At 37.2% G+C, this 25,492-nt stretch overlaps 1 protein-coding gene across 1 annotated transcript in view; it reads right to left on the bottom strand.

Moving 5' to 3' along the window:
* Nucleotides 1-25,492, bottom strand: part of SLCO6A1 (solute carrier organic anion transporter family member 6A1) — a 266,388-nt gene that overhangs the window by 171,885 nt on the left and 69,011 nt on the right. The gene's annotated exons all lie outside the window — the stretch shown is intronic.

Raw genomic sequence — 25,492 nt, 5'->3', positions numbered from 1 at the left:
TTTTATGAAAAAATTGGAAGAGATCTTAGGGAATTCAACTATTCCTAACAGACCCTAGAAGAAGGACACTCAAGGTTTCCCAGAGGAGGCTCTGAGATGGGCTTAGTGAATAATCAGTTAGCTGTAGCCAGCCTTTGCCTAAGGGTTAGGAAAATTCCTTATCTCCTGAATCATAGGGAACAGAGTGTTAGGGTAGAGGTATAGCACCCACTTTTAAGAGAGAACATCTAGTTACATAATTAATTAGGAGATCTTATTTCAAGATCAATTATCAAAAGTAAAGTGATTTGATATTTTAAGGGGCCATCCTTGAACAGAATTTAAATAGAACTTCAGAATACAACTAATGTCCACAATACCAGAGATCAAATTTTATAATAATGACAATGGTAGACTCTTATTTCTGATATTTTCAGTACTTTGCTCTCTTCCTTTCTTTGTAATAATATCCACCATTTATTGAATACCTTCCATGTGCTGGATACAGTGCATAATGTGTCTTATTTAATCTCCTCACATAACACCATAGGTGAATATTTATGCCTACTTATAGATGAGTAAATAGACTCAGACATGTTGAGTAGCTTACTACAGGCCATATAGTAGTAACAGAGCTAAAATTTTTATCTCATATCTATTTGTCTCCAAAGTTGGACTTTTCTTATATATATTACATTAATTTTCTATAGGTTAAACAAAGTGTCATAACTGCATAAGAAGTGACATTTTGAATCCTCCAGGCCAGCTGAATTTCAGCTCTGTGATACACAAAGCAGTGAGCTTATCAAAAAGCTAAAGGAAAGTTGAAAGAAGCTTCTGGTAAAAACAAGGCTACATAAAGGATAAGTAACATATCTTAGACTTAAAAGGGTATTTCTGGAGAGAGAGAGCACACTGTTATTCTGATTTAGGGGCAACAGGACATTGTAATACTCTAGCCTTGATTCAAAACATAATTTGGGGGAATATTAGGCTGAATTTATGAGGCTGACATGGAGGCTCAAAACAACAAGAGCCATCTTCCTAGATGACATCAGAAACAGGAAAATAAACCCTGTTCTTTCCATGTCATGACTTGGAAAAAAATCATAGTAGAGGTTTAAGATTTTGAAATTGCTGTGATGTGTAGAGAGGATAAGAAATTGCAAAAACTTATTAGGGTAAATGGATTTGATATGAAAAAAAGTTAAGTTCTTTATCTTGCAGTTTATTATTGAATTCCTTTCATGTTGTCAACACTGTGCCATGTGCTGTGTAGGTGGACAAAATAAGTAAGAAACAATACTTCCCTGCCAAGAGTTTATAATATAATCAGAAACAAGGTATAAATAAAACAGTGTATAATTTAGTGACAAAACAAGATGTACTGATCAGAAAAGCTAAAAAAACTCGGAGAGGAAATAAGGAAACGAGGACTGGAGAGTACATTTGCTCAATCAGTATATTTAATGAATACCTCCTGTGGGATAAGCAATGTCAGATAATTAATGTTATGGCTAACCAGTAGACGTTTTAGACAGATGAGAGGTTTGAGGTGAACTTGTAAAGACAGGAAATATTTAGTTAGGCAGACAAAAAGGCAACAACTTTCTAAAACAATAAAGATTTTAAAAGCAGCAAACTTACTACAGATCTAAACACTTTGTATACATTAATTCACCTAATTATCACAAGAATTCATTGAGGTAGGTAATATTAGTATACCTATTTTAGAGATGAGGAACCTAAGCTCAGAAAGGTTAAGCAATTGACTCCCGAAGGTATACAAGTAGAAAGTGCTATAGCCAGATCCTAATGCAGTGAGGGAGAGGTTTAATTGTTCTGCTGTACATCCTCTCAGGCCACCATGTTTTTGGACCTGCTCAGGCCAAGAACACAGGGTAAGCGTGCCCTAACACGTATATCATCAGAAGTTTGGATAACCATTTGCCTTAGACCTTGGTGGTTGTGATTAATCTCGAAGGCAGTAGGTCTCCAGGTCCATCAGATCACCTGGAAAGCTTGTTAAAACACAGATAGCTGAACCCCACCCACAGAGTTTTCATTTCAGCGGGCCAGGTATGGACCCCAAAATTTGCATTTCCAAAATTCCCCAGTGGTGCTGATGCTGCTGAAGACCATACTTTGAAAAACATTGATTTAAAAAATCAGTTTCCAGCTTCCCTGTCCAATCTGTGACTTTCCCTCATGAAGCACAGATTTGGACTCTCTATTAACATCTCAGGAATCTCAAACTTAACATGTCTAGAATTGAAATTTACTATCTTCTCACTGAAAATCTGCTCTTGTGTTTTTGCCATCTCAGTGATGACATAAATTAAAACTTAGTACTTTGGAAACGTCTCTGACTTTTTCCCATCTGCCCCCATTGAATCAAAGCAACATGCCATATTGATTTTCTGTTAGGTGCCTCTTTCAACAAATATTTATTAAGCACTACTATGTGTTAGTCCAGGCTGGATCAAGACTGAAAGACGTTGAAGACCCCAAAGAATCATCACAGAATAACATCCCTTTCTATAGAAGGGAAAACGTCACCTTGGCAGAGTCTTAGCAATGTCACAGAAGAGAGGAAATTTACAGGAGCAGGAGATCTAGACTCAAGTATTTTAAGAAGGGTCTTTAAAAGCAGAAAATTGATAAAGATTGTACAGTGGTCATGACATAACAGTTCAACAGTGGTCATCGTAGTAAAATGATGGTCCTGCTGTTTGCCTAGATGAATAGACTGTTGTCTTAAATTGATATGCAGGGAGTGCTTGATGCAAAAAGTTTACTGGTTTACAGTCTTATCTTTTTTGGGCAAATATTTCCTAGAACAAAATACTAACTCATGTTGACACAGATGGTCTCTGATCTTAGTCCTAATAACAATGTCATGTTGATGTAGGTGATCACTTCTCAAGGACACTGTGCCCTAGATCTAAGTAACTTAACTTCTGGTGAGCAGGCAGTCAGAATTTCAACAAAATGTTGATACTTTGGAAACATCTCTGACTTTTTCCCATCTGCCCCCATTGAATCAAAGCAACATGCCATATTGATTTCACAATCAACTTTTTGCATCAAGTAACTTCCTGCATATCAATTTATTTAAGACAACAGTCTGTTCATCTAGGCAAACAGCCCACGTATCAAGCAGCAGGACCATCATTTTGCTATGATGACCACTGGTGAACTGTTATGTCATGACCACTGCACAATCGTTATCAATTTTCTTCTTTGAAAGACCCTTCTTAAAATACTTGAGTCTAGACCTCCAACCCCTGTAAATTTCCTCTCTTCTGTGACACTGCTAAGACTCTGCCAAGGTGCCAATTAGTACTTGCAATACCCTGCAAAGGTTATTGAGTTTGAAACAATGTAGCAATGTACCCCCCACCGGAACCCAGTGATATGGAACAGCTTGTTGATCATAGTCATGTAGGCCCATTAGTTTACAATAGGGTATCTGGGTAACCTTTACTGAGATGGGCTAAAACATAACTAGCATTCTGGCTGAACCTATAGTACACTAACAGCTCCCTCTGCAGCATTCCTGGGGGCTGACTCTCCTTTACTCTTGCAGTGAATGTATAAAAGGCATGGCCCCCCTGCACTCGGGGCTCAGCCTTTGGATATAGGAATCTGCTGGGTCAGCGCCGGCACTAATAAACTGCATCTCACCAAATGTCTGTGTCTCGACTCCTTGTTTGTAGTTCCCGCGGTTCCTAGAACACCTTGTTAAAATTAAATTATATATAAGGTACAGAGAAGAAGAAATACCTGAATCTTCATATGGAAGTCTTCACAGCGGAGGGAGCACTGAGTTTGAATGGAAAAGGGAGTGATGGCAATCCAGTCCAGGTGGAGCAGGAGGGTTGTGCAAAGCCCTAGAGACAAGAGATATCATAAAGTCATCTCCTTTGTAGCCAGCCTCCTATGTTTTATTTAATTTAGGTCAGGCCCTCCTCTTTCTTCAAACTATTTCAAAACCCTTTTGCTCCACTATGCCATCCCCCATCTTGTGCATGCACATCCCAATTCACTCTGCTCTCTGCAGCCAGTGATGTGTGCATCTGTAACCCAGGCACCTTATCTTCAGCCCATGGCGGAGTGGTACGCAGTGCTCTCTGCAGAGGGGAAGACATGGTCGGGGAGGCACTCGGCCTGTTTCTCTGATTGAGAGAAGCCCATGAGTGGCTCCTTTTGCTGCCCGGTCTTCCCTGGAGAGTTGTAGATGTCTGACATTCTGGGGTGAGGAGGATAGTACTTTCCCTTCTTTGGATCAGTAACTGAATGTGTAGGATCCCAAAGAAGATCCAAACGAGTCTTTATTCAAAATTTCAGAGGATAAAATACAAATTGTATAGAGGGGTAGGCTGGGCTCAGGGTGGACTTCGGCTAGTTTTGCATCCCTATTTTCTTTAATCCCCATGAAGGGTTAGACGTTCCTAGCTCTTTGGCATGTCCCCACATGCATGTTCTCTCCAATGCCAGAGTGTCTCCCCACAGACCCCTTCCTCTCCTTTCCTCATCTACCCTCTTCTTGCTTCCCCTTTGCTTGGAGCTTTCACTTCCTCTTTCTCTTCCCTTCTGGGATAGTGGACCTTCCCCCAGCGATTATTAGGCCTCTGGCCCCTGCTTGGGTCTTAGAAACCTGTGTCCAGGTAGTGTGCGTGAGTTTGCTAGTTTTGAGTTGTGAGTCAGTCACAGACACTCTCTCTATGCACTTCTGCTGCTGGTTATGCAGAGCAGGCCAATTTCCAGTTTTTAGGAGAAGAGGTAAGAAAGGACATTAGGAATGATTGCCCATTTTGTATTACAGATTCATTTTATTTTTCTATTTTTCCTAAAAGGTATCTTTTTTAAACAATCGGAGATCCCTACCCTGCAAAGGTTATTCTCCAACAGTCACTGAGTCTATATATGACATTCATATCCCCTCTCCTAGAGTAATGTTTAATTTCATTTTGTTTTTATTTTTTAAGAAGTTTTTCTTCCTGGCCTCCTCTCCCTCAACTGCAGTGGGGAGAGACAGAGATAGTCCTATGACATATCCTACCACATAACCAACTTACTTAAAACGTCCAAATTTCTTCATTGTCCATCAAGAGAGGACACATCCACCCAAGAAGGCAACCTCCACTAAGTTCCAACCAATTAGCACCATGAGAAAATGCAAATTCACTGTGGCAAATTTCCAAGAGAAGTCAGAAAAAAATCTAGGGTTTTAAGTGAAATATCTCTACTTTTAAACCTTGAAAGACATAACCAAAAATAAAAGAAAATTGAAACAGAAAACTCCCTACAAAAAAGCTCCCTACAGATCCACATCTTCAACCTAAAGGATCCAGCCCATACTTCTTATCACAACACAGGCTGTGATGAGGATCTGGCTTCTGCCTCCTCTCCAGCCCCATCTCAAATGAATTTCCACAAATAATAAATGCAACAGCAATATTAAACTGCTTTCAGTTTTTACAGTGTCTACATCCTGTGCCTTTGAAAGTATTATTTTATTTACCTGGAGTCCTTTCACAAGTACTGTCTACCTGGAAAATCCCCGTATGTATAAAACACTGGAGTCACAAACACCTCTTTGAAGTCTTCCCTAATCAGCCTCCTGAAATTATCCTGCCATATAACCTCCGTACCTTGTAGTTTTTATTATTATTAGCATTTGTTAAATGCCTGTTTTGTTCCAGCGATGGTAAAACAAAGATTATTTAGGAAGAGTGAAGTAGTTTACTTAAAGCCACAGAAGTAAAGCAAGACCCAGGATTGTAAATCAAGGCGTATCTAGCTCCAAAGTGTATATGTCATCCACTAGCACATTCCACCTCCTATTTCCACATGAATTATTTGTTTATCAGTTTTCCCCACCCTTAACTGGGATTAACTGAAAACAGGAACAGTGTTTCATTCATCTGTATCATCAGCACCTGGAATATAATATACATTCAATAATTGTTGAACTGAGTTGAATTGTGTCTTAAATGGAAATCGTATTACTTTTATTCAATACTGCTCTATCTTCTTTTCATTAATTAATTCTTGGTATTTATCTAAATTTATCTTCTTCATTTTAGATCATTTAAAATAGGTTCAATGAGATATTTTTCAAATTCATTACCTTCCAAAAGGGTAATGAACCAAAGGCAGTTTTTAATAATGATGTACTTGCTTCAAGTTATCATTTTCTGGACATGCTTTGGGAAGCAGTATTACTCTCTAGTTCTCAAATTCCAAATCTTGAGTTAGCAGGAAGAGGCCCAAATTTGGGAAACATTTTTTACTTTAAGAAAACATACCTAAGCTATAGTTGGCATGTCCTTTCTATATCCTGAAGGATTTTTAGATAAGGTCAAACTGTAATTGTCTTCCTCCATAAGCTATTCATGAGGACATGTATATTCTTCATGGATGAGATGACCCAACTTATTCACAGTTGATCAGGTATATACGCACTTTGTATTATTTCCAGCAAGGAGAAACAATGTGTGCTCAGTCACTTAACCGTCTCCCCAAGCCTAAAGTAAGGTAAGTTTGTCCCCCAGCACATCCACATATTCACCCACACTGGAAAAGAAAGCATGTCACTCAGGCTTTTACCATCTTATGCCCTTTTCTCAGTCCCCAAAAGGGAGACTATCTTACATATAATCAGAGTCATGTTTGGAACAGTATTTTCTCTGTTTTAAATTTTATAACCAAGCATCAGGTGAAATTATCATGTTCTTTTGAGATTCAAATAAAATTTGATTTGAGCAAAATGCAACATGTCTCCAAACATCTCCAGTGATCTTGTGGACCCCTAGAACCTTCATGTCCCTGCTGCTGCTTGGAGTACCTCAGTCTGTCTCCAGACTGGCTATGTCCCAAAGCCCCTACTGATAGACTCCTTGGACTTCCCCACACAATGCTGGGACTCACTTTTACCTCTATGCTTTAGAACAGTGGTTCTCAAAGTGTGCATCCTGCACCACCAGCAGCTGTATGACCAAGGAACTTGTTAGAAATGCAAATTCTTGAGCCCTCACCCAGATTTACTGAATCAGAATCTGTGGGAGCAGGGCCCAGAAATATGTGTTTTAACAAACCCTAGTTGATTCTGAGGCTCAATTGAATTTAAGAGTCACTGACCTGCCATATCAGATGAACTGGGAGTTTATTAAAATTCAAAATCTCTGGCCTCACTCTAAACTTATTGAATCAGAATCTCGGAATTCTGTTTTAAGAATCTGCCCAGCCTGCTTGCTAAAGTTTGAACAGCATTACTTGAAAGCATTCCCTGTCACTGTATCACTCAATTCCAGGGGTCCTCATCTAGTCTCTTTTTAGCATTGGAGCACATGGGCTGGAGATGTTAGTAATACAGCTCTTACACATTTCTCTCTTTCCCAATGCTTACAGGGGCTGCTAACATTCTTGTGATAGGTGGAACCCTACTAGGGCTTGCTGCTGACAGATGGTTTCTTTGCATAAAGGAATATTTTTCTCAAGAGGCTAATAGTATCCCTAAGGATTCTGTGACAGCTAAGAAGACTTTGCCTACAGAGAACACAACGAAAGGAAAAACAAAAATTACCTCAGGGATCTGAGCTAGAGAGAGTGAGATTGTCAAACTCACACAAATAGAACTGATGAGTGTCAGCACTGACTCGACCAGAACACCCTGTTACAAATTGAGGGATTGAAGAAATACACTCAGGCAGGAATTACCATATGTGAATATGCTGGATTGGTTTGACTTTGTAAACTGTATTACATTTTATTTGATGGTATGCCAAGTTTTCAACAGAAAGAGAAAAGAGAAAAACAATAACATGTAAAGTTTATAACATAAAAAAATAACATTTATTGTGTCTCCAATTTTTCTTTCCATAAAGGCACAAAGTGGAAGCAATGGATTCAAAATAACCGAGGAGGCCTTGCATACACTGGGGATGTAGAGTATTGATTTGAAAAGCTGGGAGGGGTGCTTTGAAAACAGGCATCAGGTAATGGTGGAAAAGAAGAAGCAAAAAGATAAGTCATTCAGTCCAGAGAAGGCCATACTAAGACAGGACTGGCTCAGCATGGCAATTTCAGTTCTTATACACAACTCAATGGCAAGGTTATTGTAAGTCATTTCCTAGTATTAATTTCCATTACAATAACTTCATAGTCAGCTTCATAGATGGCCAACAAATATATATTGTCATTTAGCTATTATCAAGGTGCTAAGAGAGCTTAGAGGGAATCTGCCAAATTAAACACTATTTTGCACAGCCAGTCCAGAAAACAGGTAAATTTGGTCACTGTCCTGAATATTACATGGTAGGTCCCAGCTTTAATTGTGTCTGAGTTCCTCCAGCAGAGTTCTGCACATATTAGGGGTATAGTAAATTGCCAAAATGTAAACGAGTATTATTCAATGTTCACTGAAACATTTAAATATATACGTATGTTCAGCTAAAAGAGGTTGAAGTTTTTTAAGTTTACTCCCCTCAGTATTTTATCAAAACATTTTCCTGATCCCTTACCCCATTCTTTTCCACATTGCCTAATGCTTGTCTAAAATTTTTTTGAGCCTATTTCTTTCTCCATTAAAAAAAATTTTTTTATTACATTTAATCTGATTTAGGAAAGCAAGTGTTCCTTGTAGCACATGAGAGCAGAGTCGGGGGCCTAAGCAAATGTAGTCTGTTTTCATTAGCACAGTAATTTGATTACTTGTGATGGAGGAATGACTAAAATTTGCATAATTCAAAGAAATAAGGCAAAGATGGCCAATTAGGATACACAAATTATTTTCCAAGAACTCAAAAGAGACAGGAATTATGAAAAATCACCATAACAGCTAAACCAACTGCTAATGACCAGATGACAGAATGACAGACCATAAATTTGTGCTGGGTATCACTACAGTCTTGAAAACACGTGCTCTCCCCCTTTTTCTTTCTTTTTGATGTGTATATCTTTACAAACCTTTGATATAAACAATCAGTTCTAGTAACTCAGTTTCCCCTGAACCCCAGGTTCATTCCATGGGAGCAGCAAGTTCTTATGCCACTGAAAATAGAACTGGTAGGGGGCACACAAGGAAAGAGGATAAGTCATAGAAATGTCTTCTCATATGAAAAGATGTGAGTATGGGCACCTACTTTTTAGTCCTATCCATACCCTCTAAAAAGTACTGCATAAGGGCCAAGGATTATCATCCATTACTATACACTGGGCTTTATAACCTAGTATTTGAAAAGATCTTACCTATCAGAGATAGTGAGACTTCTATTGTGACATTAAAACTCAGAATTCTTCAAGAAGTGCTTCCCACTTACAGACACATTTCTTGTCGAAGAAAACCATCTTCTGAAGAAAGTTTAAAAGAACCCAATGAATATTTTTTTTAGATGGACCACAAATAAGTTTTGATTTCAACATGTTCCACAGCTCCCCAGAGCTGAAAAGCTAAAGACAATTTACAATATAATATTTCAAAAGCAGCATGGGGTTTAGCTGCTACAGCAATAAAGTGGTTTTTATCTCAGAAGCATACAACATCGTGAATAACATTGTCATCCAGAAACAATGAACTAGTAGGCACCATTCTGTGTGGTCACCTAGCAGTCTAGCTTGATTGTGAATCATGAATGTAGTCCCACCTATTCCACTTAAGTTGACATTGTGTACAGACTAGAAGAAATGCGTAGTGTGAGATCAGTAAAGAAGTAATTAAAAGTAAAAGGCTCTTGATGATTGTAAATGAAGCTGAGAGTACAAACTTGGATCTCAGTTAACCTAGAGTTATGACTTTAAGGGCCATGGTCTGTTAACATCTGCTTCTTGGGTAGGAATGTTTTTCTTTCAAAATAGCTGTGCTACATGAATCAACAGTTTCCAGAGGAACTGTTTCATGCTATCCAAGCTTAGGTCTCAGACTTGAAAAATCTCATTGATCTTTGCTGAAATCTCAGTTATATAAGCAGGAAGTTATTTTTAAAGTCATACCAGATGCTACAGTTCCTCCTCATTGCTCCCACATGGATGTGTACTGTTTATTTATAATTGAGCCAAGAGCCCTAAAATAAAAAAGTTAAGTAGTTCTCCCTGACAAACCTAGAGAGTGGATTTGCATGCAATGCATCTGTAAATACTCCTTTTAGTTTTATTGTTTGGCTGCTGGCTTTTGAGCTGCCCACACTCACACATACAAATAAGCATCAGATTTTCCTTAGGAGAAATGTGGTTTTCATTCTGGAACTGACAGAAAGATTTCTTAATTTAAATCATTTTCACAGTCTTCTTTGTGAGACTAAAACATTAACAGATAAAACTACAACCCTAGCTCATCATTGTGCCAAAAGCAATGTGAAGTACTCCATGCTGTCAGAAATAATCTTCCATAACATAAAATGGTAATTAATTTAGTCAAATTGGAACTCAAATTAAAAGGAATTTATTTTGCCATACTGTATCCATGGTCTGAAGGATTGTGTCCACTTTGTATTTTGTTGTGTAATTTAGGGTTAGAATTTGATCCACTAGTAAAGGAAGCTAAGAAAAGTTCAATCATCAGATCTCCCTGAGAAAGTCTCTGACTTTATTTGGGGTATGTCAGAGATGAAATGTTGAAACCACACAGACTTATGCTTATCCAAAGGATGCATCTGTTTACTGTTGTATCCCTAATATCTAAAAAAGTAGCTAAGAAGTGCATAAATGTATGAATGAAGAATTTGTACCTTGGCTATCAGAAAAATCTGTTTTTAAAGCCATAACTATCCCTCTTTATTTTCTAACAAGTCAATTGGTGAGCAACCTTGCTTGATGAGTAAGTCATCATTATTATTCCCTGATATTATATGTCACCTATTATTGCACTAGATATATATTTCATTATTAATAAACCATATCCAATACTATAATTTACCACCCATTTCCATGTAGTTACCAATACTATTATTTACTAAATTTTCATGCAGAACTACCACTGCATCTTTTTTTAAAAACTGAAGTATATAGTTGATACACAATCTTACATTCCTTTCAAGTATACAACACAGTGTTTCAACAGTTATCCATATTATTAAATCCTCAGCTCCACTAGTGCAGCAGTTACTATCTATCAACACAGAAAGATGTTAAAGAATTATTGACTATATTCTCCACACTGTACTACCATCCCCAGAACCAACTTATATTATGATTGAGAAATTTGTGCCTTTTATCTCTCTCACTTTCCCAAACCCTACCCTAACCCCTCCCCCATGATAACCACTAGTCATTTCTCAGTGTCTATGACCCTACTGCTATTTTATTCATTCTGTTTTGTTTTGTTTTTAGATCCCACAAATAAGTGAAATCATATGGTATTTGTCTTTCTCCACCTGGCTTATTTCACTTAGCATAATAAACTCTAGGTCCATCCATGTTGTTGCAAATGGCAGGATTTCTTTATTTATGGCTGAATAAGATTCCATTCTGTATATGTACCACATCTTCATTAACCATTCATCTATTGATGGACACTTAGGTTGCTTCCATACTGTGGCTATTATAAATAATGGGGCAATAAACATAAAATGCATACATCTTTTTGAATCAGGGACTTTGTTCTCTTTGGGTGAATTCCTAGGAGTGGAATGACTGGGACAAATGGTCTATTTTTACTTTTTTTGAGGGACCTCCATACTGCTTTCCACAGCAGTTGTGCCAATTTACATTCCCACCAACAGTGTAGAAGGGTTCCTATTTCTCCAAATCCTTGCCAGCATTAGTTGTTTCTTGTCTTTTGAATAGTGGTCATTCTAACTGGTGTAAGGTGATATCTCATGTGGTTTTGATTTGCATTTCCCTGATGATTAGCAGTGTGGAACATCTTTTCAATGCCTGTTGGCCATCTGAATTTCTTCTTAGGAAAAATGTCTATTCAGGTCCTCCACCCATTTTTTAATTAGTTATTTGGGTTTCTGAGTCTGTGAGGTCTATATATTTATATAAAAATACATATAATTGTATGTATTTGTATATAAAAACATTTATAATTATATTTATATATATTTAACCCCTTATTGGATGAATTATGAATATGTTCTCCCATACTATAGGTTGCCTTTTTGTTCTGCTGATGGTGTCCTTTGCTATACAGGAACTTTTTAGTTTGATGTCATCCGACTTGCTCATTTTTTATTTTGTTTCCCTTGTCCAAGGAGATGTGTCCAGGAAAAAAATTGCTCATTACTTATTATGTTCAGGAGATTTTTGCCCATGTTTTCTTCTTAAAGTTTTATGGTTTCATGACTTACATTCAGGTCTTTGATCCTTTTCAAGCTTACCTTTGTGTATGGAGTTAGACATTAATCCAGTTTCATTCTCTTACATGTAGTCCAGTTTTCCTAACACTAGTTATTGAAGAGGCTGTCTTTTCCCCATTGTATATTCATGACTCCTTTATCATATATTTATTGACCATTTATGCTTGGGTTTACATTTAAGCTATTCTGTTCCATTGACCTACAGGTCTGTCCTTGTGTCAGTAATAAATTGTTTTGATTACTGTAGCTTTGTAGTACAGCTTGAAGTCAGGGAGTGTAATAAATCCAGCTTTTTAATTCTTTCTCAGAATGGCTTTGGCTATTGGAGGTCTTTTGTGGTCCCATATGAATTTTAGAACTATTTATTTAGTTCATTGAAAAATACCACTGGAATTTTGATAGGGATTGCACTGAATCTGTAAATTGCTTTGGGCAGGATGGCCATTTTGACAATATTAATTATTCCTATCCATGAGTATGGGATAGAGATTTCCATTTATTGGTGTCTTCTTTAATTTCTCTCATGAGTGTCTTATGGTTTTCAGAGTAGAGGTCTTTCACCTCCTTGGTTAGGTTTCTTCCAAGAAATTTTATTCTTTTGGATGCAACTATAAATGGAATTGTTTTCCTGATTTCTCTTTTTGCTAGTTCCTTGTTAGTGTATAAGAATTCAACAGATTTCTGTGTATTAATTTTGTATCCTGCAACTTTGATGAATCCAGTTATTAGTTCAAGTAGTTTTTAGTGGAGTCTTTAGGGTTTTCTATGTATAACATTATGTCATCTGCAATAGTGACAGATGAACTTCATCCTTACCAATTTGGATGACTTTTATATCTTTGTTTTGTCTGACTGCAGTGGCTAGGACCTACAGCACTACGTTGAATAAAAGTTGTGAGAGTGAGCATCCTTGACTTGTTCCTGACCTTAGAGGAAAAGCTTTCAGCTTTTTGCCATTAAGTATGATGTTGGCTGTGGGTTTTTTGTATATGTCCTTTATTATGTACCCTCTATACCAATTTTGTTGAGAGTTTTTATCATGATTAGATGTCCAATTTTGTCAAATGCTTTTTCAGCATCTATTGAGATGATCATGTCGCTTTTATCCTTCCTTTTGTTAATGTAGTGTATGATACTGATTGATTCATGAATATTACACCATCCTTGCATCCCTGGAATAAATCCCACTTGCTCATGATGGATTATCGTTTTGATGTGTTTTGAATTCTGTTTGCTAATATTTTGCTGAGGATTTTTGCATCTATGTTCATCATGGATATTGGCCTATAATTTCTTTTTTTATAGTGTCTTTGTCAGGTTTTGGTATTAGAGTGATGCTGGCCTCATAGCATCACAGCTATGGCCTCATTGCCAGCCTCATTTGAAAGTATTCCCTCCACTTCTATCTTTTGGAATACCTCAAGATGGACGGGTATTAGCTCATCTTTAAATATTTGGTAAAATTCAGATGTGAAGCCATCTGGGTTTTGTTTATAGGGAGCTTTTGGAATGCCAATTCGATTTCATTGCTGGTAATTGGTCTGTTCAGACTTTCTGTTTCTTCCTGGGTTAATCTTGGAAGGTTGTATTTTTCTTGGAATTTGTCCATTTCTTCTAGGTTATCCAGTTTATTGGCATATAATTTTTCAAAGAATTCTCTAATAATTCTTTTTATTTCTGTGGTGTCAGTTGTTAGTATTCCTTTTCCATTGCTGATTTTGTTTATTTGTGTCCTCTCTTTTTTTCTTGATAAGTCTGGTTAGGGGTTTGTCTATTTTGTTTACTTTCTCAAAGAACCAGCTCTTGGTTCCACTAATTTTTTTTCTATTATTTTATTCTTCTCTATTTTATTTATTTCTGCTCTAATCTTTATTATATCCCTTCTACTGCTAACTTTGGGTTTCATTTGTTCTTTTTCTAGTTTCTTTAATTTAGTTTAGACTGCTTATTTGGGATTGTTTTTATTTCTTGAGGTGAGCCTGTATTGCTATGTTCCTAGAACTTCCCTCCTAGAACTCCTTTTATAGCATCCCACAAATTTTGGATTGTTGAATTTTTGTTTTCATTTGTCTCCATGTATTGCTTGATTTCTATTTTAATTTGGTCATTGATCCATTGATTATTTAGACACATGCTATTTAGCCTCCATGTATTTGTAGGCATTTTTGTTTTCTTTGTGCAATATATTTCTAGTTTCATACCATTGTGATCTGACAAGTTGCTTGATACAATTTCAATCTTTTTGGATTTATTGAGGTTCTTTTTTTTTGGCCTAGTATGTGATCTATTCTACAGAACACTCCATGTACACTTGAGAAAAATGTGTACCCTGCTGCCTTTGGATGTAATGTTCCATAAATAATCTGTTAAGTCTTCTGATCCAATGTGTTGTTCAACACCTCTGTTTCCTTATTTATTTTCTGTCTGGTTGATTTGTCCATTTTTTAAGTGGTGTGTTAAAACCCCTAAAATGATTGAGTTGCAATTTCCCCCTTTATTTCTGTTAGTACTCATTTTACATATTTAGGTGTTCCTATATTGGATGCACAGATGTTTGTAATTGTTATGTTCTCTTGTTGGACTGATCCCTGTGTCATTATGTCAGTGTCTTTGTTACTGTGTTTTGAAGTCTTTTTTGTCTGATACAAGTACTGCTACTCCTGCTTTTTTCTCCCCACTATTTGCATTAAATATCTTTTTCCACCCCTTCACTTTCAGTCTGTGTATGTCCTTAGGTCTGAAATGAGTCTCTTGTAGGCAGCATGTAGATGGGTCTTGTTTCTTTATCCATCTGCCACTCTTGTTTTTTGATTGGTGCATTCAGTCCATTTAAGGTAGTTATTGATAAGTATGCACTCATTGTCATTTTATTAATTGTTTTGTGGTTCCTTTTGTAGTTGTTGTCTGTTCCTTTCTTCCTCTTACACTCTCCTCCTATTTGATGGTTTTCTTTAGTGTTGTGATTGTGTTTATTTTTAATTTTTTTAGTATCTATTATAGGCTTTAGGTTTGTGGTTATCATAAGGTTCATGGATAATTTCCTAACTATATAAAAGCCTGTATCAAGTTGATGATCTATTTCAAACACAATCTAAAGGTACTATTTTTTATTCTTTTTCCTCCACACTTTATGTTTCAGATGTCATAATCAGCATTTTTTTGTGTATCCCTTGACTTACTTGGTGTATAGTTCATTTTACTACTTTTGTTTTAATTTCATACTTGCTTGGTAAGTAATTGATCTACTACATTTACTGTGGGTTTATTTTCACTAGTGAAAATTATTTAAGCTTAAGATTATTTCCACCTACAGAAGTTTCTTTAACGAATCTTGTACAGTCGGTTTAATGGTTGTAAATTCCTTCAGCCTTCATTTATTTGGGAAATTTTTAATCTCTCCTTTAAATCTGAATGATAATCTTACTTGGTAGAGGATTTTTAGTTGAAGTTCCTTCAGTTTCAATACATTAAATATTTCATACCGCTCCCTTCTGGACTGTGAAGTTTCTGCTGAGAAATCTGCTGACAGGCTGATGGGATTCCCTTATAAGTAATTTTTGTTCTCTTTGTTCGCTTTCAACAACCTTTCCTTACCCTTAGTAATTTTAATTATTATATGTCTTGGTGTTGTCTTCTTAGGGTTCCTTTTGTTAGGACTTCTCTGTGCTTCCAGGACCTGGCTGTCTATTTCCTTTCCCATACTGGCAAAGTTTTCAGCAATTATTTTTTCAAAGAGACTTTCTACCTCTCTGTTTCTTCTCCTTTTATTGTGCAAATATAGTTTTATTTGGAGTTGTCACACAGCTCTCTTAGAATCCTCTCATTTCTAGAGATTATTTTTTCTTTCTGTTCCTCAGCTTTGTTGTTTTCCTGTTCTTTAACTGCCATCTCATTGATTATCTCCTCTACTTGCAGCAATCTACTATTGATTCCCTCCATTGTATATTTAATTTCAGTTACTGTATTCTTCATCTCTGAGTGGCTCTTTTTTAACTCTCTCTCTTTGTTGAAGTCTTCCCTGAGAACATCAATACTTGTCCACAGATCAGTGAACATATTTATGACTGTTACTTTGAAATCTTTATCAAGAAGATTAGTGATCTCTATTTCATTTAGCCCTCTTTCTGGTCTTATTCTGTAGTTTTGTTTGGAACATATTCCTCTGCCTCATTTTGTCAAGGTTTCTGTGTTTCTTCCTTTGTATTAAGTAGATCTGTTATACTTTCTGATCTAGAGAGTAATGGCTTTATGAAAGTGCCCAATGGTACCCAGAAGCTCAAAGACTTTTTACTCTCCAGTGCCTGGTTCTCCTTTATGGTAGAGACCCAGTTGCTTTGGAGTAGACATCCAGTTGTGGGAGGAGCCACCTTTGTGTCTGTCTACCAGCAGTGGTCTATCTCATTCTGCTGCAGATAGCAACTTGCCTCAGCTGGCCCTTTCTGAGCCAAGTCATGGCTCTTCTGCTGGGATCATTGTGGGGCCACCCTCTGCTTGCCCTATAGTGATAGTGGTGCTGCTGGGCTAATGGTCTGATCAAGGAAGTCACGCGGCTCTGAGGCTGGTATGCTGTGGCAGGGTGCATGGATGTGTGTCACCAGGTTGGGCCACACACAAGGAGGAAGGAGTGCTCAGAGCTGGCTCCCACAGGAACCTCCCCAGTTAGACTGAGATGAGGCCAAGAAAGCTGGGAAAGCCTCCCTCTGCCTGCCAGGCAGCACAGTCTGACATTGTTGGGCCAAGCAGGCCCAGCTTGTGGACAGGCAGAGTGCAGGGAAGCACCTTGGGGCTTAGCCACCAGCATAGCTGATGGAGCGTTTGGAGCTTCTGACACTGCCCAAACTGTTGAGCTGAGGGATGGCTGGGGAAGTGTCATCCACCTGCCCTTTCTTTTGAATAGAGAGCTCTGTCCAATCCTCACCCCTCTGGCACCCTTCCCACTGCTGGTAAATCTTTCAAACTACCACCTCTGTTTTGGGTCTCAGTGGGACTGATGGAGTGTGCCTTTAGTCCACAAGCAACAGGAGTCTCAGCTTCCCAAAGTGCTCCAGCTCTCCCTGTGTCCAGCCCTACTAATCACCAAAGCCCAATGCAATTCGGACTCGTGTTCCCTGAGCAGATCTGCAAGGCCTGGTGTACAGAGTTCCCGAGTGCTTATACCATCCCTGCTCCATTCCTATTCCTCCCTTTGTTGGGTCTGGGAGAAGGACTGGGGTCCTGATTACTGTGGCTGTGTGTGTTCTTCCCTTTCACCAGATACAGGTGGTGAGTTCTGCAGTCTTCAGGTAATTTTCAGGGTTAGTTGTATTTGTTGTAGTTGCTTCCTTGGTGTATGTGTGGGAGGAGGTTTCTCCCTTGCCTTTCCTCTCCACTATCTTATTCCCCCTCACCCACCCCCACTGTATCTTAAATAAGATTAAAGAACTCTATAATTCTTCAATGCCTATATAATGCTTAGAATAAACTTTGACCTCTTTGGCAAGGCCTTGTAAGTTTTGTTTCCTACCATTTTGTTTCCTACCATTCCTCCTGGGCCTCTATACTGCAGCTTATTCCTACATTAGGAATTCTGGCTTTCAATAATAATGAAGTAACTTGTATCAGACTAATCCTCATGCTGGTAACAATTAGAAACTCAGGTAAATAACTTTTGTTTAAAGTCATGGAAGAGTGACAAAATCAACATAAACTAAAGGAGATGATCTTTGAAAGAAGGGAACCATGCTGGTAGAGATCCACACTTACATGCTTTTCCCTTAAGGACACTTTTCAGTCTACAGGCCAGGGTAGACAAAAATTCAAGGAAAACATTATTAGCTTGAAGAATCAGAGGAGAAAATTGTGGGCTGCCTAAGTGGCTAAAAATTGAGAAGGGGTTATTCTGGAAAGGTAAGAGCTACAGAAGAGAAAAACCCAAATCTTTGTATAACCTCCCCATTCAAATCCTTCACTGACTCTTAAACTGAAGATATGGAGAGTTTTAGGGGAAGGCAGCAGAGAATTCAGTGAATGCACCTTTTAGGGAGTTAGAGTTTGGAATTAGAGTTCTGCTAAATTAGAGTGGCTTAATAAATACATCAGGATTTCCAATAAGTCCTAGAAGGACCACACTTTAGGATATAAAACTACAAATCAGGCCAAAATGCTTTACCAATGATTTAACTACCTGATAAAAAAAGAAGTTCACAATTCAAAGTGAGACAGGGACCTTGTGTGTAGTCAGAGTAGGGTGAGGGCCTCCTGAAAAAGCAAGGCAGGATATTTACAGTCAAAGCAATGCAACAATGTTAAGTCCCTATTGAAACTGTGTTCAGCATTATGCAAAGTCAAGGTCACACTAATTCTCTAAGGTAAAGATACCAGACTGGGAATACAGACATCTTCAGTGAGATTAGTTAAAGGTCAAAAGGCCAGGAGCAACTCGTCCTGGAATGTTTGAGTGTTCTGCAAGGGTATCTCAGCATAACCCATGACTTCACTGTTAGCAGCGCTAGCAAGCAGGCAGCAACCCAGCCCACCTTGAGGGCAGGGCAGGTGGTATAAGTCCAGACCCTAAGCCCTCAGTTCCCAAAAATCCTCAACTGCCTATAAATTCCTTAGACAACGCACCACCCCAGGCTCCCTTGTCCCCTCCTGGTGTGAGCCAGGAGCTCTTTCCTCTCACTTTATCTCTAAATAAAAGCCTCTACCCTGGCTCTTCTACCTTGGGTGTTTGCTAAGTTCATTCTTTGACTCTGCAAACAAGAACCCCGGCAACAAAAGGAAGAAAATGGACCCAGAGTCTATGTATCAATATACAGAATGCAATCAATGTGAACAAATTGAAAAATATGACCCTGAGTCAAGAAGGGGAAAAAAAGTAGTTATTAAGCAAAGAAAAACCAGATGTTAAAATTAATAGACAACTTCAAAATAACCATAATAAATATGTTAGAGAATCTATAAGAAAAATTAGATATAATAGGTAAAGAGATAGGGAATTTCAGTACAGATATAGAAACTATTAAAAATATTAATTAATTAATTAAAATTTTGAAATACAGAAAAAGCCCAAAATAGAAAATCCAATGGATGAAATTCATAGTACATTGGATATTATAGAAGAAAGATCAGTGAACTTGAAGACAATTAAAAGAAATATTCTATACTAAAGCACAAAAGGAAGCATGATTTAAAAAATAATGAGCAAAAGCCTCCATGAATTTAGTAGACACAGTAAATGGAGGCATGGAAAGAGAAAGGTGAGGGAGAATGAGGCAAACAGAGAGAAAGAGACTGACTTTAATTCAGTTTTAAACTCAGTCAATCTGAAAACCCAAGTCATTACTGGAAGTAGCAATGCTCAGTCTTTCTTGGACAAAAATGCTTCATACTGCAGACAGGTTCCCTTTCCCCAGGTTTTTTTCCCAAGGTGATACTTAATGTATGCTGGAAGAGAATGCCTGAGTTTGTGGGAGAGTAGCAGGATCAGGTCCTCAGGCACAGGGTCTCTAAATCCCTGGGATGAAGCCCCTGTCTTCCTGAATGCGGCTGCCTCTTCTGGCACTCACAACAAAACCTCTGTTTAGGGAACTCAGGTCTGTTATGGGGAGGACAGAGGCTGACTAGGCCACACCTCAGCTCCCATTCCTACTGACTCTCAAGTATCTGCCACATTCTTCCAACCTCTAGGTCCAGTGGCTCAATCCCAGCTTTTGCTGCTATGCTAGATTTACAGGCTCAATGGTGCATTAATTGCACATTGGAATCCTGAGCTTCACAGCCTCCTTCCCGACCACTGACAGGTCTCATTGATGTGGCCTAGCCTCCAAAAAGATACAGGTTCAACCAGAGAGGTGATCACATTCCAGAGTTCCAAATGGGGAAGCAAGATGACACCTTCCCCCTGTCTCCCATCCCTTCCTACTTTCTCCATTCCCAAACTATGATAGTTCTCCGACTTGTCTCACACCCTCTGGACTTATGCTTAGAGGGAGAAAACCTTGCTTTCTTGACAACCTCCTGGCCAAGAAAGGGTATCTTTACTTCCTGCAATTTATATCCTTCTCCCTCTGTCATTAAGAACTATCTTGTGGCTTTATTGTCAAAGGCAAAAGAGGAAACTTCTCTATTCTATAGAAGAATGCCATATGCTGAGTCTTACAACCCTAGTACCTGAACTATTAATGCAGGAGAAGAATAATGAAAATTGGGAAGTCCTGTCTTAAGACAATTGCCTGGCTACTGTGTTGCTTTATAATCTTATTTGGCAAGCAGAAGCTATTTATTATCTGGCTTTGCATTACTTTTCCAGCAAACTCTGATTTCCTCTTGGACATTTGGCCTACTGAAGCTGACTAGAACAAAGAGAGAGAGGTACAGTAACACTTTTCAAAATATTATTACTCCATAATTTATTTTATTTATGACTATGCAATATGGATAGAGCTATAAGGTACAAATCCATTTGGGGATAACTTTAATAGTCATATGAGTTATGAAGTCCCTTTCATTCCAAACAGAGTTCCTGAGCATGGGGTGCTCAGATTAGGGAAGGATGTACCTCTGGTCACAAGCTTCATGATAATGTTTTATGAAATTGACTCCTGATTTCCCCAACTCTCTGAACCTATGTCACCATATCAAACTGAAGCTTCTCAGGATGGAAGAGTAGTTTGAAGAAAATAGTATCTCAGACCAGAAAGTTCCTAGCAGATTATTTTCTCCATCATTAACTATTACCTCCTCTGGGTCATTATAAACTGCATCAGATTCTATTCATATCAAACCATGAATTATGGGTAAAATAATCACACTAAATTATGATCATTTTTAATTTCTATGTATGTGTTTATTATTTCAGGAATTCTCACTCTTCTTTAAAAAAAAAGGTTCCTAATTGAATCTAGTGATCAATTTCCAAATTTATTTATGGTAATCAACAAAAGATTTAGCATAATGATTGATGGCATATTCATCTAGAGACAGGTGTTCAGGGGATTTAATTGAAACAGGAAAGCTTTCAGGCTTCCACATTTTGATTTTATAAATACATATATAAATATATCACAGAACAAATCCCCTCAGGAGCAGTGAATTTCAGATATGCTGTCTCTGCTGGCTTATTAATGACACTGTCTGGTGGGCAACAATGAGTCACACAAGGGCTGTAACAGATTCCTGTCTTTCTTTAAATGTCTCGTTCTAGTTTATATCAATATAACAACGTAGAAAACAACTGACGCTTATCATCTTTAGGCTGATGTAGCAGCTGAGTTTTATGTGTATTAACTAAATTTCTAAATATTTAATGTACAGGGTTTTTTCTAATTTCAGAAGAAATATGAAGATGGTGCTCCTGAAATCCCACAAGCTAGTCCATCATTTTAAATCCAAAAGTGAAGGATTATGGTTCAAATGTCTTCAAGTTGGCATTAGATGTTTCAGAAGAAATGAAACCATTTCAGAGAAAGCCACATTTTTTTTCTGGAATGAAGATAAGAAATTTTTAAAAGTGTATTTTATTTTCTACACAGTAGCCATATTTCCTGTGATTAGAAGAGGATGACATAAAGCTCCATAGCACTATGAAAAACAAAGTAATTCCTCAGAAATTAGGTATAGTATCTTTTATTGGACAAATTAGAACTATTAGGAAATATTATAAATCTTCTCCTATAATAAAAATATTAAGTGCAAATAATCAGTCTTTCTTCCTTAAGCTTTCACATGTATCACAATGTGTAATCTACCTCCATTTATTTTTATAATATTTTTGCTTTTATAATAACAGAGTATGAAAAAAATAAAATATTCACTGAACAAATGCAGTAGATTTAGCTGTAGAAATTGCCTATGTCAAATAAAGAAAGCAGGACAAGTTTAAATCTCACAAAAAATAGCTATATATATATATATATATTCTATAAATTTCATATATATGTACACACATTACTTTTTCTTTGGTCTCTTAACTATGTCTACCTGGAAAACCAAATACCCCAAAGGTCACACACAAAAAAATATTTTAAAGCTGGTTAGAATCATCTAATGAGAAAATCCATGTCTCCTCAAGGTAAAAAGTTGATAGGCATAAAAAGTGGCAGAAGAAAGCCAGCTTCCATCTTCTGGGAAGATTATCAGAGTAACAGGGCTAAGGGATCTCTGACTGCAGCATATGCAAATTGAGGGATTTTTTTTTTGCTAACAGCAAGCCTAACTTTTCAGATGATACGAGGGTATTTGGGGAGGACAACAGTAACTTTCCGGTGTTTTAAAAAGGAGATACACTATTTTATTAGAGGTTTACATCTCACAAACAATTCAGGAACTGGCTTATCAACATTTTTCTTAAATCACATGAAAGGCACTGATCCTAAAAATAAGTCTAATTAGCATAAAAGGAACACACAGTAATGATGTTTTAAATACAAAACACCATTGAAATCTGAGGCCTAACCAGATATGGACTTAAAACTGACTAAACTGTTTCAAAAGCTATGTCTTTAAATTAATTTATGTTGAACACAGTGGGTACCAGAGTCGATTCTGGTTGCTATGACAACAGACACTGAAAATTTAAAGATCCAGCAGGCAGGCTCAATTCCCTGCAAAGAGGGCTATTTTACATTAAAATTACATACCACTGCAACAATTTTGATGAAACATGTTAAACAGACACACATGCAAGCCAACTTTTCTATTAAGACAATTTAATTAGTGTTATGTGAGATACCATGTTCATCATTTTAACTTATATTTCCGCCAAGCTAGATTTAAAGAGTAAATTAGAATCTAAATTTCAGAAAGAAAGCAACCAATTATCAAAATGCTACACTAGGGAAAGGAAAGATATCTAGCCATATAATAAAACAGTATACAGTATCAGTCTATGCTATTTGCTTTGCAAATGCATCCTTGGCTTGTGGGCCATTCTCATAAGATGGAAGCTTAAAAGAACAAAAGAGGGACATGTATTCATATGAATAACTGAATTATTTAGCTTGATAAAATGCATTGTGTTTTCTCTAAAGAGTCTTTTAATTGGCTGTAAAATTACTGGATTTGAAAACGATTGTTTTGTATGGTTGCAATACAGTTTTTATGGGGTCAAGCCTCATAAATTCTACCAAACAAATATACCCACTCATGTAGCTAAAAAAACAGTCACCTTGTGTATATAAAGCAAATGGAGGGGAACAAGATGTGAGGGGCTGTCAATCAATGTCTGCTGAAGAGGAGAGGAAGGTGGGGTCTCAGAAAGTGGCACTTCTCCCTGTGTCTTCCTCCACTGGAGCTCAGAGAGCAAAGGAAATGGCTACTGGGTTTTGGTTAAATGCACATCATGATAGCCCAGTTTCCCAACCTCTTTTTAAAAACATTCTCATGCACACATTTTTTCAGTACAGGCCGTTTTCTTGTTGTTCAGTCTGCTAAATTCTAACACTATTCTTGAGCTGTCTCATCTTGAAATACTGATTAAAACTGGTTCTCTCTGGGGTGTCCCTGCGGCAAGAATTAATTCTATTTCAAATATAGAGATTTCCTTTTTTGTGTTCATTTAATTTTCAAATTTGATTATTTAATCAAGTTTTCAAATCTTGTTTGAAGAAGGAACAGGAGATGGGAAAGATCATAGAAGGAAAACATCATTTCCCTCTCCTTAAGTAGGCCCCCTATACTAGAGATTTCCTTGAGATATGAGTTCTAAGCCTATAAGAGATCTCAAATGCCTAAGAACCATTTATTCAGTTCATTGATCCTATATTTTACCGTTTAGAGGAATGCCAAAAAATTCCATTTTAGTGGCCATCCAAACTTTCCTAGTCTACAAAGACAAGAAATAAAAAGAAAGAAACTATTTGGATACAAAATACGCAGTGTCCTTGGAATACAGGCTATGGAGACAAAAATCAGTGACAATGTTCACATTTCAAATAAGTTTTAAAGAGGAGGAAAATCAAACTATTTTAATATGTGATATCCAATATTGCTTCTCCACTCTGAAATTATACAATGTTAATTATGTTGAAAACATGTTCATCATCAGGATAAATATCAACCATGATGATTCAAAGGGAAAGAATTTTCTATTACAAAAGATATATGGGGCCAAAAGTATTAAAACTCATTCATGTTACAAGGTTTTCATTGGTTTCTTTTCAAGTGGTTTAAAAATAAAGATCCAGTGGGTAGAGAACTACAAACAAGATTCTAATTTTGTATTTCAAAAAACATGTGTTTATATAATCTACATGGAACAGTGCGTTCCTTTAAAACCATCCTCTAGTCTTCAAGAGTCCTCTTTAGGTATTTATAGCCCTTGGGATACGGTCCAACTATTTGAGTATGCAATGATGTTACACACATTCCTGTTTAACTTATCAGCAACAACCTTTATAGATGTGCTACAGAGCATAAAAAATTATTTTTATTTAATTTGTACCTATTAAAAATTATTTGGGGTGTATATACAGTAAATAATAGAAAGATGTTTAGCATTAGTAATTCAGTGTCAAGGTTGGAGAGATATATTGCCTCCCTTTTTTATCATTTCCCAAAAAATCATATTTTGAATATCTGTCATGAGCAAGGCATGTAAAGATAGAGTCTAATGGGCAGGTAAGACAAACACACTGATACTGACCATGCAAACAATGCTGAATCTAGATAGTAAAAATTATTTTTGCCCCAACAACTCTGGAAAGACTTCCTGGAAGAGAGGGCATTTGTTCTAAAGCTTGAATTTGCAGAGCATAGGGGCCTATGCAGATGGAAAGGAAGGCCCTTTCAGGATGTAGGACCAGTACAAATAAAGACACAATAGGGGGCACGTTGTACACTGTTTCAGAGATCCTAAAGCAATCTGTTGGTGGAGTAAAATGCTCTCTAGAAAATTTTGAATCACAGACTAATATGGAAATTGTTTTTTAGGCAAAAAAAGGTTTTGGAGCAGGGAAATGGTGAGATATAAAGTGTTCTTCTGTAAAATTCACATGGCAACACTCTGTAGATGGGCCGGAGTGGGAAAACACAAACTGAGGATACAAGTTAGAAGTTTTAATCCAAGTGACATAAAAAAAGATCTGGAGTAAGATGATAGCAAAAGAGGACAAAGGGCATATAGAAATATTGCAGAGGTCGTGTGAAGAGGATTTGGTAAAGGCCAATTTGATGTCCCCATCTCTTTCATAAGTGTTAAGAGATTTGATATATTAAAGAACATGACTATATCA

The sequence above is a fragment of the Manis pentadactyla genome, chromosome 2 (assembly GCF_030020395.1).
Source record: "Manis pentadactyla isolate mManPen7 chromosome 2, mManPen7.hap1, whole genome shotgun sequence".
In the NCBI taxonomy this organism is placed as follows: domain Eukaryota; kingdom Metazoa; phylum Chordata; class Mammalia; order Pholidota; family Manidae; genus Manis; species Manis pentadactyla.
The sequence above is the reverse complement of the archived record's forward strand: the minus strand, read 5'-3'. Positions and strand labels throughout refer to the sequence as shown.